This window comes from Salarias fasciatus, chromosome 9 (assembly GCF_902148845.1).
Source record: "Salarias fasciatus chromosome 9, fSalaFa1.1, whole genome shotgun sequence".
Classification (NCBI taxonomy): domain Eukaryota; kingdom Metazoa; phylum Chordata; class Actinopteri; order Blenniiformes; family Blenniidae; genus Salarias; species Salarias fasciatus.
Window position 1 is genome coordinate 11,962,009 of NC_043753.1, and position 22,533 is coordinate 11,984,541.

A 22,533-nucleotide genomic window follows, 5' to 3' on the forward strand; every position below is an offset into this window, starting at 1 on the left:
GCTCTCAACATAGACATCTCATATAACGGGTAATAACTCCAGCCAGTTAATACAGGGGAATTATCAGGCAGAGGAGCGATGAACCCAGCAAAAACCGGGGCAGCCGCCGCTGCGTTATGGTCGTAGAGCGAGGCGCGAAAGAAGGAGGGGAAGGTGTAAAAAAAAAAAAAAAAAAAAAAAAAAGAGGGGGAGGGACAAAGTACGAGTGGTGGGAAATAGAGAGGGGCAAAGAGAGAGCATGTGAGATAAGACAGGAAGGGGCTGGCGAAAGATAAGAGGCGGCGGAGGGAAATATGCAGCAAGACGGAGCGAGGTTGTGTTAAACAGATGGGCAAAAGTTAGACGAGGACGAGGGATGTGTAAGAAGTAGAGACGAGCGAGAGAGACAGGTTCAGTCATGATTTACCAAAAGCCGGTGTGAACGTGGAACTTCACTTCTTCAAACTCATGATCGAAAATCCCCACATAGGTTGTGGATCCTCCGTTCGTATTACCACAGCGACATGGAAGATATCTTTGCTAAAGACTCAGTAATGAAGAGCTTAAACTAGTAATCCCCCCCTAATCCAAATCAAAGCTGCCTTTAATTGTTTTCAGTACAGTATCATTTAGAAGACTATACTGACTTTACCCAAGCAGAGAGCTGTGACATTGAGCTACGTTATGCGTTATATCACAATCTTTTTAATGTTTGACCTTAACCATACCCCAGTGGAGTGCGAGTACATATTCATATGACCATGACTCGTTTGCTTCTGCTGAATGTTAAACTACTACAAGCAGAAATGTGTACACTTTGCATGCTTCTATGTGTTTTTTTCTTATTGTTCTAATTTTATTAATTAAAAAAAAAAAAAAAGAAATCACAGCAGCGCTGCACCTGCAGGTGATATTACAACTTAGTAATCTGAAAGCATCATTTCAATGAGACAGGGCTGAGACCCCCGAACAGTGTGACCCATATTGCAGAGTGTCAGCATGATGCAGCCATGCTCAATATCTGAGAGGGATGATCGCCCACTTTAAGGCTGTAATACTTGAACTTTAACGAAGTCTTTTCACCATCAAGGATGCAGAATGATAACAGCATAAAAGGGCTGGATCAGTTGCCCCCTCATAAACACACCGGCTCCTGGGTCCAGCATGTTTATGCTAATTCATCCCCTTGATTAATGTTGTGTTTTACTAAGAAAAAAGGGGGAAATGCACTTTGACCATGAAAGATATGTTCACTAATACATAATTGCAAAGATTGAGCTTTTGCATAAGTCTTTCAGGCAGATTTTGCTGTGCTTGAATAAAACCCGCTTTTGAAGTTATAGAGCAGCCATCACAAACTCATGAATGTTAAAGCCGACTTCAAAATCTTGAAATTAAATGTTGGGCTGCAAAAAGGTGACGGACAATAAGAGATCTTCACAATTTGTAAAAGGTACTGATGACATTTGAGCCAGCTCCTGTTTTGAGTATTTATTCATAATGACCAAGTGTTCAAAGTACTTTTTCAGGCCGTTGTCTTCCTCCTCTTTGCACGTGCTCTCATTTTACAACCCAGCATGCGGCCATGAAAGAAGGGAGGGCGGTAGTTAGTTCCTGATGGGACTCGGGTGTCCTGTATTACCTGTCTCTGTGGCGCCTTCCCTGAGCTGCTCCTCCAGCTCCTCACTGCAGGTTCACTCAAACCACACATCACTGCCACACCCTGCAGTCAGGCTTTTTTTCTTTAAATACCTGCAACTGAGAAGCATCGTTAAACCACGACAAAATCAAAGTCTTGACATGTCATCAACATCTAACACAGAAAAACTTGATCGTCAAAGTCTTGATTTCCAAATTATATTTGTCTGGTAGAGGGATGTACAGAGACATGTGAGAGGAGGGTGGAGGTCTGGAGAGAGGACCGAGTTCAAAACATCTCTGTGGAGGAGGCATGTCTTCAAGCACAACTGAGAACTATAACACTCATCGGAGGTTAATGCAATATAACTGGTTGATGCAGACAAGCATGTCTCGAGAAAAGCTCGGCAGGAGAAATGAAAACGTTTCGGACACCTGCAGCAAATGCGAGAGGGAAAAGGGGGACACTCTTTCATTGTGTGTGGCAGTGTAGTGAAACCCAAAAATCCATCAGGCGATGGTGGATTCTGGCTGCATGCAGTCCGTGATTCATCAGAGCCTGGTTCAAGCCAGGGCTTTGGAGGAGCAAAGAGACGTCCTAACACAGATACCCGGAGTCAGCTTCACGTTATGACCATTTATTTCATAAACACAATTCAGTCTGGTGCCTTTTCAGGCCATGGAGTCCTCCGTCCTCCTGAGGCGTCCTCCTTATGAATCCCAGCCTGCTGCTGCGAGAGAGGAGAGAGGTCATTAGTCCCTGATGGGACTCAGGTGTGATGTGTTACCTCCCTCCTTAGCGCCTCCCTCGAACCATCCCTGCTCGGTCACACCCCCCACCACACAGCTCAACCCTCATCAGAAAGCACTTCACTCCAAGCAAGAAAATAGAAGAAGAAAAAAGCTGGGTAAAATATCTGAATTTTTTTTTTTTTTGGTAGTAAAGCCAAATTCAATCACAAAATTGAAAGACAAATACATTTTTTTGTACTTGGTTTAACTGACCTAGACTTAGAAGAAATTACCTTTCTGAAATACAGACAAGTTAAGGGTTAACACAGCCGGTTTTGAGACATGCATCACAGTAGCCTGTGATTTCAGACACAGCCACACCGCTGCATTGTTGGATGTTTGAAGTATGGGCGCCCTGTCCTTCGTGCACACTTATCCAACTGCTTGGACAGTTGTGCCATCCCCTGTCATTTCTCCTCTGTGTCACTGGCCATTAAATCTTAAGCAACCAATAATAAGCATCTGGCTCCAACCCTTTATCAGGCCTTTTAGTCTTAAATGTGGGTTTGTGCCAGCTACCAGCGCTATTAGCAGGGAGAGGGGACAGGAGGGGGAAAATAAATATATAATGATGCCACCCACCAAGCAAAGATATTCAGTGTTTGCATTTCAGGGGACAATAAAGAAGGCCATCTGTTCCTGTCATTCGTGCTTTATTGTTTTCCTCGGCGGGCCACTCACTTTGGAACGCCACATCAAGCCCTCCCCACCTCACAATCTTCCTCGTCCAGACCTGCACAACACGCACGATCGACAGTCAAACTGGGTGTAAATGAGCACGGCCACACATAAACGCACAGACATTTTTAGGCTGCTCACCGTTTTCCGTCTTGTGCACCTGTAAGGCACGTAAGAGTGAGCTTTTTGGATCTTTGATAGAGAATTTGTCACATGAAAAGATGCTGAAGGGGGCATGGCTCTGAATAAATTCTCTGTCCTTGTCCCTCGTGTTGGCACCAGTATGGCAAACATTGCCAACTGTTTTCCTTTTATTCATCCTGCAGCAGGAGGGGAGAAGAGAGGAAGATTCAAACCACACTTTCCTTTCCGTGGCTTCGAGTTTACCAAGGAAAAGTCAGCAATATTGGCTTAGGAAATAAATTACTCCTGGGGGACGTATCTGCACAGCTCCCAGTTCCTCCTTCTCGCACATCTGTGGTGAGTTCAAACAAAGGCGCTACACACGATGGAGGCAATTGTATAATGTGGTTACTAGGAAAACTCCTTTGAAATAAGAGTTCTGTTAAAATAAGACCATTATATGGATCAAATGTGAAATGTATACTTTGATACTGAAAGAGTTGCATGAAGAAGATTTTCTTCATGGTAATTGTGCACTATTAGTCAGCAGCAGGTGATCTTATTCTCTGAATAAAACCTTTAAACAAGGCAAAGCTGTTGTATGTGGTGACATGATTACACTTAATTCTACAGAATTTACACTAAACTGCTTCCCTCAGCCAAGAACGTGACCTGTGCGCATGTAGATGAGTGTACAGAATTGCAAAATTGAGAACTTTTGCTTTTTTTCGCTCCCTAACCCTTGTTGATGGTGCATCACTGCATCATGGAATAGCGCATCCTTGTGATCATACTTGTTCTCTAGCACCTTAACTTTTACTTTAATATTTGAAAGTATATAGATTTTAAGTGTTTTGCCAGGTTGTTGTGAAAGAAGGGTGTGTAAAGAGGAGATACGCTACTGAAATTACAAGTTTGAAGTTTGGTGCTAATGATCCTGAAGGATTTCGAATGTTGTTTGTGTTTAATCCAAGTACCATGTTTCTTTTCTTTTTCAGCCTTCTAATACAACGCAGGCTGTAAGCAATACTTAAATGGACAGCACTTATAATTAGCGTAATTACATACAGCACATTTTCTCTGCTTTACGGTCTCAAAGCACTTGATGCTGTGAGTTACATTCAAACAATCACATCAGTAGCAAGAGGATTGCCACCTACCTTGGAGAGTTGGGGATTGAACTACCAACTTCAGGATTAGCGGAGAAGCGTCTGAACCTGTCTTTTAAAGTCACATTTTGGAAATGTTTGCGGGTTAGGAAGCACTCAGCTCAACACCTCGCCGAAGCTATAAAGTTAGACTACATTGGTTTTGTCAGCCAGGACAGATGTAGACCAACAAACCCTTTCAGGATTTCCCATGAGACGAAGCAGCGAATGTGGAACGTGTGACTCGTTTTCATTTTCACAACATCACATCATACAGATAAAAAGACAACATGTTGTTGGATTAAATATTAAACCTATAAATATTAAATTCTGATGATGAATAATGTGTGTGTACCATGATAATGAATTAGTCATACACAACAATTGATAAGTCATTATATAATGCTTTTATTGCAATTACATTACATTTTTTATGTGGTTATTATATCAAAAAAATAGATACATTTTACAGCTGCCTTGGATGTACATAACATCACAGACGGGGAAGGGAAACAACAATCTCAAGCAGTGTTTTCTCACCGGTGATCTGACTGAATGCAAGATTTGCAGGTGCTTTTCCATCACAGTCAGCAAGGTTAAACTCCAGAGAAATTAAACAAATTGCTCCTCTAATGCAGAGTAAAACAAATGGAGAACTTTAGTGCACACGTGGAACCCTCTTGGGTTCTAATTATGTAAAACTATAGACATCAGAAGGCACTGAATTCTTTAATGAGCACTTGAGAGAACAAAGGGAATTTAAGTGCATGTTAATAAGAGAGGCGAGACAACAGGAGGAGGCAAAATGCCACAGAAAGAATCACTACACATTAAATGGGGGCATTTGCTGTGTTACCACCACTACCCAGTAGCTTCCGACAGTCACGCAGGGTGCCACGGAGTTGCACGGAGATGTCTGTTTCTCACTGTGATTTTTGACGGCAAGAATGAGCACACAGCTAATGTGCTAATAGGTTCTCCATGGAAACAACATACAATAAATTGAGATGAATTGAGTGTCAGGGAATTGAGATTTAGCTATTAGAGCAGGAGAGGATGAGCCGGTTGGAGATTTTCCTCCACACCCGGCAAGTGTGAACAGGCGACTTCCCTCGGACCAGTGTGACACAAGTAAGGTACAAAATGACACGGTGAACTCCCCTGTCAGATCCTGGGGGGCGACTGTCGCCTCGGCGGAGCCGGAGGAACCAAACCGTTTGGATTGCTTCAATAACAAACAGATGTGATGTGTTGGAGAGGCTGTGTTCCACTCCGCTGGTCGGCATGCTGGCCAATTAGCATTAACAAAGACTCCCGTGTGTAAAGATGTGCAGAACACCACACAGACAGCACATTCCTGTTCGGGAGCCAAAATAGATCAAACTGCTGGGGGTCCCTCAAATCCCACAGCTCCCCACTGAATAATGTTTTAAGTCAAGACTCAGAGACACTGGATTTTCATTTCCCTTTCTACCGGCCACATGTGAAGACTTTGTAGAAATGTGTGTGTGGATCAGCCCATCATTTAGTTAAGTAATTAACCAATAACCTAAACAAGCAAATAAATCCTGTTTATACAATATTAAAAGTCATTTGATAGCTAAAGCACTGTGGAATAGTGAAAATGAATGCAACTGTACCTGTTTTAAATTATTTTCTGTTATATAGTGATACTGGCACATTTACCATACTTTTATTGCTTGTTTGCTCCAACTTCTTCCACAACTTAAGAGAGTGAAATTTGATGTTTTTTCACCATAAAGTCAGTCTTTGAATTCTAAATGAAAAGACAAGTGTAAAACAAAGGAAACAGCAATCAGTTTTCACTTAATGGTTCTCACATGCACATACATTTTGTTAAATGCCTCCATTTTCAGGAGTACAAAAGTATGTTAGCGACTCACTGACAGGTGGAACTTGTTTTTCAGATGTTTGTTGTGAATGGATTGTTCAGACATAAATGGGTAGTGGGCATGTAGCCCCGGTTTCAGTCTCTCCTGCCATGTGTTGAAACCATGCTGGAAGGCAAACGTCAAAACAAAGACCGGGAATCCGACGCCAGCAAAAACAGTTCATTTGTAAGAAGAAGATGAAGAAGAGAGAAAATAGAAAAAAACAAAACAAACAATAGCAGTCTTGAAAACCACTGCAGATCATGCAATGTTCAAAATCATAAACTAACATCTGTTGGACTTAACAGGAAAATACAGGGCAGGCCGTCTGTGTGAAACTACAGCATCTGATGACTGAGAGAAATCCTCAGAACAACAGTCAGTGACACAACCACCAGTGTGCTATGGTGCAGGTGGGAACGGGTCACAAGCCACAGCAAGTGCGAATGTTCAAAGCAGAATTGCAAAGGCTATGCGGCAAAAATTCAAAGACTTTCCAACTTCTTTACTGGAGTCCCGACTCAAAGTTGGTGAAAGGCAGAGTGCACCTGCCTAGAACACAGCAAAATCCAAATTCAAGGCAACCAATCAGCTTATTATGCATGTATTTCAACTGTGGTTCTCAATATCGAAGTGGGCACAGGGAGAACATGCAAGCTCCTCAAAAACATGTTCTGAGTCCTGAATCGAGCTGGGAGGAAAAATACTGCACCCACTTGAGATAGATGTCAGATCACTGTAATGAATTGGTAATCCTGGTCGGCTAATCCACACAAGCAATTTTAGGACAACATGCAAACTCCTCACATAAAGACTCTGAATTAATGTCAATGTCAGGTGTATTTATAGCACATTTGGCAAGAGCGTCCAGGATCATCTGGTCAGCTGACCTAAGGGCTCCGTAGGGTTGATGGCAGTCCGTTCAGAAACTAAACAACAAATACTAGAATCTTGAATTTGACTTTGAAGCTGAAATAAACTAGCCTTGACCACTGTGCTGATCTGTTGGTTTAGCTTAAATGTCCCATTAATAATATCACCCAGATTCCTAACCTACAATCTTATATGAGGTGTCAGTGGGTCAAGGGAACCAGCAAGGCCCTGGACCTGGTCAGGGCGACCGAACATCACAATCTCAGTTTTGTTTTCATTTAATATTTAGGAATTTCTAGCCACATTAATAATGCAAACACATTATGAAGAGACTATTTAGAAGGGATCTTTAATGGCAGCTACATCTGCACACCGGCAGCAAAGCAGTGAAAAGGAATGTCATATTTTGTGAATATTGATCCCAGGGGAAGCATATAAAGGGAGAACTGTAAAGGGGCCTAGAACTGACCCCTGGGGGACCCACAGGTCACTGAGGAGGAAAACTGCCACAGCTCCAAACAGAAGGGTCTCTCAGAGAGGTTAAGACTTGAACCAGTCCGAAGCAATGCCGTTCAGTTGAGACAGAAATCAACCAGCAAGAAGAATTAAGATATGACTATATGTAAAATTAAAAGGCTAAACCTTCGTTCAGCTAGGAAGCAACAATCCCCAACATATACTGGCTGTGAAATCAATACTTTGATGAATGAACACAACAATTCCACTTGAATTGGGCATTTTACCTGCTGAGAAGTAAACTGACCACAGACATTGTTAAAAACACCATCCAGCTGCTTCAAGCCCCCACCTACGACACACTGACCACGTTTGGTCACTCATTCTCATTTAAATAGATATTGAAAACCGTGTCAGTCTTTGCACCAGTTAAAAGACTCAGTTCATAGCTGGTTTGGGATATTTCACTGGATTTATTGAGCGATTAAAAAGACAATATGCAATATCTTCTTGCCTGAGTTTGTTAAATAATTACTGGGGAGAGGAAAACGTACCTGTAAATGCACCATTGGGCCACTAATAACAGCGACACTATAAGATGGGCAAATTTATAACATCCTTACATTGTTTTTGGCACACATTTACTGTATTATTTTTCAAGCTCATTGGTCGCAGTTTGATAATTTGTGCACCTTATCCCAGTGTTACCGATACACACACTTACATCCTCGTGTCTCGTGTATTTGCATATGTATGAGCCTCTCTAGTAAGTGCTTTGAGTAATTGGAGTGAAGGGAGCCATACAATAGCAAAGTGATTCAAGGTCTGTGATCCAAACTTGTGCTCTCAGTGGTGCTCCAGTTTGGTCAAAATGAGAGTCTTTGTTTGGCATGAATAGTGGCAGATCGGTTCTGTACTGAGCAGAAGCCTGAGCAAGACTGTGCGACTAACAAAGCGAGGATACGGCGGAGCTGCAGAGAGATCCTGAATCCAGAATGCAGGGCAATCCTCAAAAGGTTTGTTCTTCTCTAAAGGCAAAAAAAAAAAAAAATCTTCCTCTGTGACATTCTGACAAAACATCAGAAGAGAAACATTTGAGCTAAATGTTTTATGAATTGTCAATGTTTACTCCTCAGTGGCCACATTTGGCCGACTGCGTTACACCTGACAACACAATTTTGTCATTTATTCCAACTTAATTTTATTTACTTTCACGAACCCCTAATACTCTCTGTGAAGTTGCCTGGCCCTCGCTCAATGATTAATCATTATCACTTCAAAATGGCTCCAGCCTTTTTTTCTTTTCTTCAACCTCTCTTCCAACATCAGAATTAATACCGGATGAGGAGAAGAGCAATGCCAATTTTCCATCCTATTCTATTCAAATTTCACAGCACTATCTTTGATTTCTACGGTCCAAAGTAAGGTAAGCCCCAGGGCGGTGACGGACTGTCATCCCTCCCCTGGGGGCAGAAACTACACTCTTCAGCTCCCTAATGATGTGCCTGTCTTTTGAACGAAGAAGCCCGTGCCATGGCCTATCACTTAGCAAGCTTAACCAAGCAGGGGGTGCTGGGTTAGACAGAGAGAGAGAGACAAAGACAGAAACAGAGGGAGACAGAGGTGGGATGGTGTAGGTTTGGCTTCTGGCAGATGAAAGGTGCCCCTTTTCAGACTTTCACACAGAAATACGGCGGGTTTAAAGCTGGATTTCCATGACAAATACAGTGTTAAACCTTGAATCGCTGTAGTAATATTGCACGCAGGTCAATTGGTTTACCATTTGCAGAAAGTAAATCAAGGAGAACAGAATACAAACAGTGATCTATTAGTTACACCGGGCAGAATTTTCAGTATTGTGCTCCTTGTAAGAATTAGGTAATGGAGGGAATACTGCACTGAAATACATATTGCATAAATGGCAGGCAGTAATACAGCTGTTGTTGTCCCAGTGTCACACTGTAAATATGAGGATTCTCAATCTGGAGGGCTCGGCATAATCACTGTTTATCCATTATATCCTCCTCTTGCCTGCTGAATGGCAGCACACACAGTCAGATTGCTTTCAATCATTCGGTAATTGACGCTGTGGCATTTCATGCTGATATTACCCAAAACAGCCCCGGTTCACTCCCACCATCCCCCTCCTCCTCTACCATCCACACTCCCTGTCTGTAGATCTTCCTTATTTTCCCAAATATCCCGAGGCTTATTCCTCTGCAGTTTTAACTTTAGATTGATTTAAGCTCTCCTGGAAGCCAATTTGGTCCGTTTGAATGTTCTTATAATCTCCTCATTTGATTCACCGAGGGGACTGTTGTTAGCCGAACAGAGCAGCCCGTACAGCAAAGGAGTAAAGAATAGCATCACACGCGCATCGGAGCAAAGGAAGTACAATCCACGATGAAAGAAGAGCAGCCTGAGGGTGCAGGGAGTGGCCACAAGGACTCTCTTTCTTCCTCTGCACTTTTTTAAATTATTAAATCACATAAATGCGCGAACACCTGGGAGAGAGAAGATGCATATGAGTGGGGAAGGGAAGAAGAAGAGGTGGGAGTGGTTGAAGCGCCGCCCTTAAAGCCCTGCGATTTTGAAGAAGATGTGTATGTGGCAGGATTCTTGTATAGTCTGTGGCCAGGATTAAACGCAGCCCACGCTGTCGAACGTGGATCAAGCCTGCTTTTCATTTCTTCTCTGCCCACTGCGAACCGAGCAGCTTCGCCGCGTTCTAGGAACCTGTGGGGTTCTTCTTAGAACAGAGAGGCGGATCTTAAGATGTTGGACATGTGTTAATGTTCATGTGTGGCACGCCATCATCCTTCATTCCTCTGTTTCTCTGGGCACAAGGTTCAAAGGAGGCCAGAAGAACTACAGCGGCGGCTTTTCTATCCTGTTCATTAAGCATATGAAAGAACACCAAAATAAAAGAGAGGCTTCTGACTGCATACATGTGCATGTGTCCAGTGTGCCTGGGCTGATACACTCATCAGGTTTTTTTTTTTTTTTTTGCTATTTGCTTGTACTGAAGCTCAGTTTGAGCAGCTGCCTGTATCCTCCTCACACATTCACATTAAAGACAGGAAGCGGGAGAACCACTTGCTTTAAAACCACTTTGAACTAAAGTCAGAGCCAAAAAAATTATATGTGCCAGGATGGGAAGGAGGGAAGAAAAGTAACACAGAGGCAGTGGTATCATCTGGTGAACCTGTGGGAGATAGAAAATCAAGAAGAGAGAGAGAGAGATAGACAGAGAGTGAACGACAGAGAGAGTGAGAGAGAGAGAGACTGAAAGTGTTTGGGGATAAGAATGCACTTGGGGAGTAGAAAAAGCACACCACCTTTGCATTAAAAAAAAAAAAAAAAAAAAAAAAAAAAAAGCTCCAAAACTTTGCAATATAAAAGGGAGGAGTAGGAAGGCAGGACACAAAAGAATATTCACAATACCTCTGCACACAAAAAGGGGGAAAAAAAAAGAGAAGAAGCAGAAGTGCTGTTTCTTCTGCTTCCTCGCCTCTCTGCCCGGGTAGAGTCTCTCCACGTTGATCACGATTTACCGTCTGAAGATGCATTGGCAGTTGTTGACAGAGACAGAGCCTGTGATGGTAGTCACAGTTATTCCATAGAGATAGACAAGGGAGGGGCAATGAGGGGGAGTCGACTCCCCTCTCTTGTTTTCTTGCTGACTCTCTTAACTGTGTTTACTCTTTCAACACTGACATCCAAAGGTATGCAGAGCTGATAAAACTTTCCTTGCCAGCTGAAATTTAACACTGTTTCCTTGCTGCATTACATTATTATTCATGTAGCATTAAACCAAGACAAACACAAATGGATAGAAAGAGCAGCTTACATGGATAATTCATTAATTCCATCTCATGTTTTAAATCATGGTTTAGGTAATAATATGGAGGGAATTGAAACCGTTCCCCTTTTTTAAAGAAGCTACCTTGTCAGTTGCTATTCACAAGAACAATAAATCCCATCTCTGTTTCAGAGAAAACTACTTAAAATGAAATAAAACAGAACACATCATCCAGCTCCTATAAAGATCTACAAGACCATTAGCCTGACTAATGGTCTTGTAAGATGAATTAAACGAAACAGCCGGGACAAAAATGAGAAAGAAAAAAAAAAATCCCAAGATTTTAAAAATTAACAGATGGTTCCAAAAAAAAAAAAAAAAGAAAAAAAAAAAAGAAAAAGAAGAAGAAGCTTCTTTTTACAGTGGCACGGAGACCTAACACTTCAATTTCCATCTCAATAATCTGAAAGCCCTATTTTAGGTGAAATTTAAGGGATCCTATTGTACAAGGCCCAACTCCCCCGGGGGTGAGCGAGCACTGCGAGGCACTGGTGGAGCTGCTGGAGAGGCTGTGATCATGCCCAAGTTTCATCTGAAGCGTCTGAGCTCTGATCGCTGGGAAGCTTCAAGTAAAAACCGCAAGAGCAGAGAGCGGAGATGAGAGAGGAGAAAAAACAACTGATTTCCATCAAAACAGATTGTCAAACCAGATGGGGACTGTTCGAGAACTGGGGCAGAGAGGATGAGGGGGGACTCTGATTGGGCAAATCTGAACACAAACCAGACAGTAGCATCAGAATAAAATGGATTTCCTAAGCACCCGACTGCTTTGCTGTCATGTAATTCTAAATGGTTTTAAATAATTCTGAATTAAGTTTTCATTCAATATCCTGAATTTTGAAGCGTTGAAAGTAATGAATCCTGCATGGAATTGGGCGCTCTGTGAGGAGCTTCCTTGTGTTGATGCCTTGTGGGGAGGATCAACCTCTCAGGAGTTGCAATCTCAGGGTCAGCCGTGCTGGCTGCCTTTAATTTCCTGGACGGAGAGAGATTGTCTGACCTCTCACCTTTGAGTATGGTCTCACAGCACTTTGAGTCATCAGCCAAGAACTGTTTTCATTCATATTTAGTGCATATTTTTGTTAATTCCTCCCGAAGTATCAGCGCTCTTGGAATAATTCTGCATGCTCTGACCATTATCATGGTGCCTCTGGCAACACCTGAGCAAAGCTCATCAGCATGCCAGCATTGATCCCACACAAGGTTTTCCCCAAAGTGGATTGGCATGGTCGCATCCTTTAAACATGCTATCTGAGCCAATGCACGGCTGAGCCTCCAACAAGAGGCTCGTTCTGTCAGCCACAGAGCACATGGAGTAAACACAGATGCTCGTTCTTGGGCCAAAGGACGAATGAATTACTTGCCTTGGGAAAATTATGCTGAAATAACCAAAGTGTGCTTTCAAGTACATTGTATTAAAAACAGAACTCCAATCAAGCAGATATCAGAGAGATTACCAAACAAAAGTGAAGCTTAGATAGTGCAGAATGATGGCATAAGGGAAAAACTGTTTAAATGTTTATGTCCGGAGCTGCTATTTTCCCTGCATCGGCTGGAAGACTGCATGTCCAAATTAAATCTTGCAGTGAAATGGCAAATCAAACATATTGTTAACAAGATAATCATCTCCTCGATGTTAATTGGTGAGCTCTGAAGTTATTTGTATGGATATTTCTGAGCTTTTTGGACCCCTCAGACTGGCGTTACACTGTGTCCCATCTTTTTGCTCAGGGGCTTTCTAGCTTTCTAGCTAGAGACAGTGACATTAATCCCCTCCAACTCAACATGAAAAAGTATTTTCAGCAAAATGTTAAACTCCTCCTTTTAAATTGAATTATTGATCATCAGTAATTATTCATAACACGCAGATATGAAGACTTGTCAGTGAGTCAAAGTGTTTGTATGAATGATGGGCTGATTAACAGGTGTTCTATAATCAAAATGACCTTCCTTTCTCTGAAAACATCCCCTCCTTCGGCGCATCATGTCAGACGGGGGAGGGGGTCGACGAAGGTGATTATTGACAGTCAGGTGAATTTCCATCTTCTCCGCGTTGGATAGATCGCAAGGCAAACCTCCACTTTCCAGCCTACTGACTCCTGTCTCTTTTTCTGCCCTTAAACACGCCTGTAGCATTCCTCAAGGTCCCCCGTGATGCCTGAGGCTGTGGAGAGACTCCAGTGAACACAGGCTCAAATTCAATCCCTCCTCCAAGCTTCTCCATCCCATATGTTTATGATAAGATGAGCTTGACATACACATGCCTTATTTCCTTTTCCATGGAGACATTGATCTAACCTGCAGCAACATGCAATTTGTCAATAGTGGAATTTTTAAAAGGTGTGCAGGCAAAAATAATGCCTTGAATTCAAAATCAATGGCAAATATATGACACTAGTCCTCTTAAAATGCATATTTTCGCTATAAAACATTTTATTGAGGAATGCAGGAGCTACATAAATCTATCTTATTTCTCTTGCCACTTACAATTCCTTCGAGTACAGTGTAGCGCAGTGTACTGTGAAGCCAGAACTACAGATCAGCTGCTGAAATATGCCATAAACGGGATTCTGCAAAATACAAGTGCACTTGTGGATTTAACAGCATGCAGAATAAAGGTAAATTCCTCAGTTTTGTGGAGCACCTTTGAATATTTCTTTCAGTTTATCAGGAATACCTTGTATTTCCTAACTCAGGTTCCAATTTAAAATCCTGCATGTAAGTGTGAGTGTCACCGTGTACAGGTACAGCAGTGTTGCATGAATGGAAGTGAGCTGCTGTTATTGGTAAAAAGCATCATCCTGGACACTTATTAGGAGAAGAAATAATGTCAGATTGTTCACATACACTCTCTATGTTCCCTGTTCCTGCCATAATAAAAAAACAAACAAGTATTTGAGTTTAATTAATCATTTGAAAATGAATGTCGGCTATCTGTCAATGGATATGTGTGTGTATGAGAAACTGTGTGTCTCTTTGCGTTTATCCTGTGATGGGTCAGCAACCTGTCCAGAGCATCCACTGCCTTCACAGCGAGTCAGATGGGATCAGCTCAAGCTCCCTACAACCCTGAGGGCCTGGTTCACAAAAGGTTTTGCGTGGATGCAAAAGTGTTATTTTGAGGACAAGGAAAAGACGCACTGAGGTGCAAAACATCCTATTAACACACTGACCTTCATGAATATTGAATATTGGGTGTTTCTGGCAGATTGTGCAAAATAATGTGAGGAGAATATGAGTCATGCTCAATGTGCACTGTGTTAACACCTCTTAAAATGTTGTAGAAAAGGTGGTTCAAACCACCTTAGTCTCTGTCAGAGATTAATAATGAGAGGCATTTCCTCAACTGGCCCTCCGTGACTTTTGTTTGTGGACATTATCATATTTTCAGTGTTTTCATATTTTGACTTGCCACCAGTTATCTCTTTTTATGGTGTTTTATTTATTCATTTATTTCATTTTTGCCAAGTTTAGATTTAGTTGCGGCAAGCCTCCAATATGTTTCACAGCTTTTCCATCAATACATTCAACTCCACACATTTAGTCTGGAGGGACTTAAGTGCTATGGCTGATCACTTCACTGACTGCAAGCAAATCAACATGGAAGTGATTCCAGCTGAAACAGGGTCTAAAGCATGCAAAACCCTCATTTGAATGCTTCTGTGTGCATGTGGTATCACTCTTTGTGCTATTTGAAGTAATTCACCTGAAAAACACAATCTATTTGTATGAACATGCCACTCAGCATGCTTCACGCAGGATCTCAGTAAATCAAGCCCTAAATTAGATAAAGTGGTATAGAAGATGGATGGATGCATTGAAGATTATGCAGCTTAAATTGAATATCCAACAAACAAAGCAATTCCACTCTCTCAACAAATGGAAAAGGTCTTAATTATTGAATAACAGTAAAGCAATTTCTGGTTATTGTGATCTCTAGAGGATGCAACATTTATAACCAGGGGTTCATAGATACCACGAGTACTAAGTTTTAGCTAACTGCCATCACCAAGAAACGATATGTACTCATTAAATGCCATAAAGCTTAATTCATACTCCACACACTGACAATGTTTGAAGGCTTTGCCACAAACCACCTCTACACAGTCTTGGCACATCAGGCTGATTCTGTTGGTCCAAATGTTGCTGGTGATTAAATTGATAGTGTTGTTGGACTGTGGGATGACACTGAAAAAGCCACTCACACAAAGGAAGAACATGCACACCTTGAATAGAAAGATCACCACACCCAACAGGGACTCAAACCCAGGATATTCTCACCACGAGGTGAGATCATTACCATCACACCACTGTGCTGCAAACTCTAACAATGCAACAGCCGAATTTAATTGCCTTCCCATTCTCCTAAATTATTTTTAATTTACGATTAGATATTGAAACATTTATGCACATTCTGTTTGGAAACCTTTGGCTCATTCTGAAAGACCAGAAAAATAGTTTATTTTACATTAAGATGTGAAACGCCTCTGTTCTAGCAACATAATTAAAACAACACCTAAGCAGAATTTTTAGGCAAATATTTTCACGTTTAAGAAAGTGTCTCTAAAGCTCTGATGTTAACAGTATTATTTCCTATATCAGCTTTGGGGAAGTTATTTGTACATCATCTTATTCAAGAGTTGGAAAAGGCTTCATGCACGTTCAGAAATTAACTGTATCCTGTGAGTGTGGGGGTATATGCAGCATTTGATTATGACTTTTCGTTAAATGAATTAACTGCTGTTGTAGTAAGACTCATGATTTCACATTCAACAACAGGTGTGTCCTGTGATGAGCAACTCGTTGCTTAAGGCGAGAGAATGGCACATCACTGGGATACTTGTGAATACTTTGTGTGTCTTGGGAGGAGTAACATTCCTGTTTGCATAATTTCCATTCTTCCACAATGTGTCAAGAAGTTATCAGCCCAGTTTATTTCAATTTTCATCTACGAATAGCTCACTTGACTGTGAAAAAAACAAAACAAAAAAGAAAAAAAAACAAACCCTTACCAAACTCCAAAGAGAGTCCAAAGGCATAAAATCAATATTGGCTTCCAACTGTGTACACTTACACTCTAATTCCCTTGATACTTTTTTTTTTTATCATCGCAATGTGTGCTTTATTAAAAAACATGGCTTTTGTATTGGTGCTAACATGCACCCCAGATAGATGGTATCTGGTCGGTCTGTCTTGAAAGCACCGCAGAGTCATAAATAAGCAGCTCACGTCTCCGTCAGCGTAGAACAACAGGTCTCATGTAGTGGTGGTTTCTCCTCATGTCATCACAGCGCAGGGTAAATGCAGTGATCTGCAGTAGAGAGCGCGATCAACATTTGTGGGGTGACAGGTATCACATGAGAAGCTCCACACAGTGTGGGTGCTTGACATGCTTCTGATGGTCTGACTTCTCAGATCTGTTGCTCGTTGGGATTTCCTTTATTGTTTTATCTTTCTTTTTTGTTGGATTTCAGTTCTATATTTCTGCAAAAATATGTAGATTAGAAGTTTACAATCCCATGTGCGGAGAAAACAAACAGTCTGAAATCCTGAGGCGTGTATGAGTTTTAATTAGAAATATAACATTGAGTTTGTTTTTGACCGTCTCCTTCCAGTTAGAGGGGCAGGAAATGTAACCTTATTAAACCCAGTGCTGCGTCCCTTCTAAATAATCTATAAATTTACCACAACCAGGATCCACACCCACACCTGTAAAAATAGACTCACTGCTGCGGCAGTGTTCTCACGTTTGTCACTGTGCGCATGAGCATCGCTCACAGGCAGGTGCATTTCTACGTGTGTGTGTGTGTGTGTCCTTGATGCATAAGATCAACAACGCACAGTGTGTGTTAGTCCATCTTTGCAGGTAGTTGTGCTGAGGCGCCGTTTTCCGCGCCATTCTAATGAATCTAGTTAAACTGGTTAGATGCTGGGATCCGGGATGCCTTCTCTCCGGCTTGCTGTGCCTGAACGCAATGCGCAGACAAATGATGCATTGGAACCATCACATCAAGGAGCTGCTCATATGAGCCGGGGATGCCGAGCTCTGCGTTGCCTGCCGTCTCGGCGGCGATGGTGGCGGCGGCGACGGTGGAGCGGGGGTAGCTGAGGGGTGGGCTTGGACGGGGTTGTATTTTCTTTGGGGAATTGCATGTTTCAGCAGTATGGATATTGCAGGCTGTGGCAGAAGGAATAAACAGACTTTCTCTGTCTTAACCCCCCCCCCCCCCTCCTCGTTTACTTCAGGGATGGGCCTGTTCACAGAGGCGGTTCTGTGACTGATGTTTGTCTGTGTTAGGCGTCTATTTATTTGTTTGGCAAACAAATGCATTATTAACAAGCCACTGCCACATGTTATCCACCCAGAGTATTCTTCGTTTGCATCACTGTCTTTCCATTCAAGTGCAAATGAGCTAGGTTACAGCACAACTGTAATACCAAAGCCTAAGGTGAAATTTCTGACTTGCCAGGATATATGACTTATGGACAAATGTGATTTGGCGAATTTGGGCCATCAAATATGAAATATATTGGAAAAAAATATCGAATGTGGAGACTGAAAGAGCTCATCTGTGGTAGATGGGTACAGGTGGTTTTATGTTTCCATGCTTTACTGACAAAATGTGTCCATTACCGTGGCCCATGAAATTAGTGGGGCTCATTTGGAAGGAAACCTATGGAAAAAGGGTTTTAAAAATGATATAAAGAGGTGTGGACCATTAAAAATGGTGATAAATTGTGACATTCAGTGTGCATTTCCTTTTAACTTGCAGTCACATTAGATATTAGATTGAGTGGGCCCCTAAGCGTCATTTCAGACCCAAAAGGAACCGCCTGTAGGTTTGCCCGGGAACAGCTTGAATAAAAATAATGCTGTGAAAGGCTTATTCGCGCTCACAATCACACTTAAGGCAATTTCACCCATAACAGGGACTAGGACTTGGAGAAAATGAGTCGAAGGCAAAAGACACCTTTTCAGTTTTTTTTTTTTCCTCTCTCTCATGCATACCAATGTATTTAACTCATTTGCAATCAAAAGGAAAGGTTGAAAATCTTGTTAGGGTCCCTCTCCCTTGGCAGTGTGTGTCTGGAGAAAGGTAAAATCCATACACTGACTCCCAGTGGAAGAGAAAAGAAGAATGAGATATAGAAATTCAGGAAATATCCAAACACAAACAAAACATCAAACTTGGTCTCATTGGTCAAAAATGCACATTTAGGGAAGCTTTCTTGATGGCTGTTGATATATTCAAGCTATCTACACACTGCAGAGTGATGTTTGTTTATCGCTTTCAGAAGATATCCGCAAAGAAAAGTGCTGAACTTCTCTGCTGTTTAACTATAGCTTGGGATTCAAGATGGGTCAGGAAGTCGTTTCTTAAAGGTCTCACACTGTGCCAAGAGTATCAATATGTTTTCTTGACCTTGGGTCTCTGAAAGGAAAAGTAAATCATGAACCTGAGGAAGGCAGCTTTTCACGACAGGAGAAAAGGAACAACTGAGCTGAGGTAAGAGTTATTCTGAACTTTGCAGACAAGTGAAGCGATGCTTCAAGGTGAAAGCATTCATTTATTTATGCACCCAACATTAATAATTTTTCTCTCCTAAAATCATTGATTGTGTCACTTGTTTCTAGTATATGCTGAAACTAGTGGTCTATCTATCTATATCTATATATATATATATATATATATATATATATATATATATATATATATATATATATATATATATATATATATATATATATATAGCTGTACATCTGTTCATCTATATATCTATGTGTGTGTGTGTGTGTGTGTGTGTATACATATGCCAATGATTTCAGAGTAAACAGTATACAAAAACTGAGTAATGACACAAATGGAGTATTATGTCAGAGGATAGGAAACAGAGACTTTGGTTTGTGCTACAAACGAGGTTAGGGAGAGTTTCTGCATCAAAAAAGAGGGCTGGGGGTGGGGGTTAATTTTCACAGCTTTTGATTCATATTTTTTTTCTGATAGAAGTCTTTGAGACCTTGTTGTTGACTACAAATGAAAAAGCATTGGGATATTTGGATGCAGGAGGAGTAGGGAGAGAGGAGTGGCATTCATCTTGTTTGCATGAATGATGCATTATTTTCCCATGTAAAAATGAGAAAATATTACATTTTACCTGCCAAATATCATCCCTCTTAAGACAGAACAAATCACACAGTGAAGAGATGCAAAGGAAACATAATTAAATGTTTTGAGACTACAAGGGGAATTGAATCGAGTGTCAAAGCCACCTTGATCTTCAGACGAGAGCTTTTAAATCAACCCCGGACTACTTTAAGTCTATCTCTGTTTTGGTTTTTAAAGTTGTTTTTTTGTTCTTCTTCACTGGATTGAAGATATGTTTGGATGTTTCCGAAAAGGAGACGCTTTGTTCAAGGCAGAATGGGCTTGAAGTCTGTGATGTGTGTGTGTGTGTGTGTGTGTGTGTGTGTGTGTGTCTGTGTGTGTGAGGAGGGGGGTTATGCACATGTATGTTCACAATCACTTCAAGTGCAAAATGTGTGTCTCTTTGTTTTGAGTGGCTGTTTACTCACTAAAACAGTCTCATTAGGCGGTAACTGACACAAGTCTATTAGGTAATTTAAATTCCAATGCATAAAGCGCTTCAGTGCATCCGAGCTATGATCTTACAGAGTGTGCACGCAACCTCAACTCTCACAAATTAAAAGCCCAGGCCTCAAAGGATGCATGCCGCGAGGACATATTTTAAAGACACCACAGAAGAACGAATAAAAAAGCCAAAAGGCCATACGAGTTCAGCGCTTTTTAATGGCATCTACAAGTTTGGTAATTATCTGTATGTGTCCTGCACCACACAGTAAAACACCATCTGTGCCTCAGTAAAAACACACCCAAGTCAGTCGTACGACCAGGGTTGTGTGGACAAGTTATGCATTAATATCTCTGAAAATGTAGGTGACTTTATTTTCTGCCATAAACAACAACAAAAAAATCCCTGGAATAATGAGTAATATTTAGCAGCAGCAATAGTAATCTTATGGCATTGTTGACACTTTTCTTTCGAACTCTTTGCATGCTAAGTTGCAAATAGTTTTATGAGAGAAGTATTTCAAACAATTATAAAACCGCAAGTGATTATGTTGTCAGGGATATTCGATAAGATGCAATAACCCCAAACAATGTTTTCTTCTATTTAGTTTCTGTATGCACAGGCTCTGTTTTGATGGCTACTAAAATTATCTAAGGAGATAATTCAAACATGATCCTTTCAATCCACCGCAGGCACGATTAGCACTTTATAGGCCAGTTTAATACACTCCAAATCACAATGATTCACTGGCAGTGTCTGCTGTTTTGAGCAGTCCTATTGCTGGCATCAGCAGGATATCAGCAGGCCTTTCTCTTTGTTCTCAGCTGTTACTTTCTCATATACACCAGATGAAAGTGTATTAAAATGAAAAAAAAGAACACATAGACAGGTATATACCAGGAGGAAGAAAGCTAAAGAAAAATATTCTGCAGCTCATATTTGTGATGCTGCCAACTAAATGCAAATGCTTCCCAGGTTCAGGCCCACTAACCTCATTTGAACAGTCTTTTTAAAAAGGCTTTCTTATGTTAGTGTTTGACACAGAACGATGTGCGGTGTATTGTTGTGCTTCAACAAGCTGAGGATTAGGGTAAAGTGCTGCAATGTGGCTCTTAACTCTGCAGGTTTTCTACATCACTCATAGGTGTAAGCTCTTTCTCCTGCCAGTATCACGTTGGCTTTGTATTAGATGGTTATTTCCTCCGCAGAATGATTTTCCCTGGAAGGATGAGGATCAGCGTGATGATGCTCAACCAATCAGACAATCTCCAACTAGTCACTTAAGCACCTTGTTGATTCTGAAACCTGCATAAATAATAAATGAATAATTTGTAAAGTCTAATTCCTGGCTTCTTTATGCCTGAGTGAAAACACTAATACAAGGAACAATAGTTGCAATGATTGTACAACTTCAGCCCAGAAAGATTTTTTTTCCCCCTTTCTCAGAGGTTTTTCTTGTCTTAACCTTTTCAATGCAAGACAAACACACACTCACACACACACTGTATCATGTGGTCCTAAACCCAACACAAATTATGTTTTCAAAATGCCTATTCTATGGTATCACTAACCTCTACCTGAAAGGATGTCCTGACTATATGATCCAAAATATCCAGGACAGGAAAAAAATATCAATTCAAAGGCTGTGACATCCACACTTATTTCACAATCAGTCATTACAAATTCTCTTTTTTGATTCTCTCTTCAAATTAGTCTAACAGCCTGGGTCAGAAGAGAAATACTATAAATACACACACCAAACCCTATCTTCTATAGGCTACAGGACAATCAAGCTTGTGTCCATACAGCATCCGAGATCGTATCCCCAAAGTTACCACAAATTTTTTTTATGTACAACAGTGGCCCACAGCACTAAAAATGTCAAATTCTCACAAACAAAGCTGAAAAAGTTAACAGACCCAACAGACTCACATCAGAGAGATCATTTATCTTGACCTGCAAAATTAAAAACTTTTGGCCAGCTTCAACTTGTGAGATTGTTCAAAACAGTAGGGACACCGTTCTCATATTGAACAGCAGCACTTTTGCTTTTGCTCAGTTCACATCTCAGTTTTCCTGAAACTCTCTTGCTTTGAGAGCTCTGACTTGCTTGCGACTGGCACAGACTAAACCAGGGAAATCAATGAAGGATAGAGGCTTACACCTGAGTTCACATCATTTGCAGTACAACACAAAACACTGAGTGTATCTTGTCCTCTTTGAAATATGCTATCCAAAGATAGCTTTTTTCCCCTCTTCAGATGCATGAATTAAAATATAAAAAATGTGCTTGTTTGAATATATTATTACTGGTAAATTGCACTAAGTCCTCCCAAGGGATAGCATGCAGTTTTTCTTTTCTTTCTCAGGCGCATTTGATTAGAGAAATTTAAAAATAATTATATTTTATGTGGTGGATATTAAAGTGAGTTTGTAACTGCAGGTTATGGGTCAATTCTGTCAGTCACTGAGCAAACCCCTGAGCACCCAGCTGCTCAGG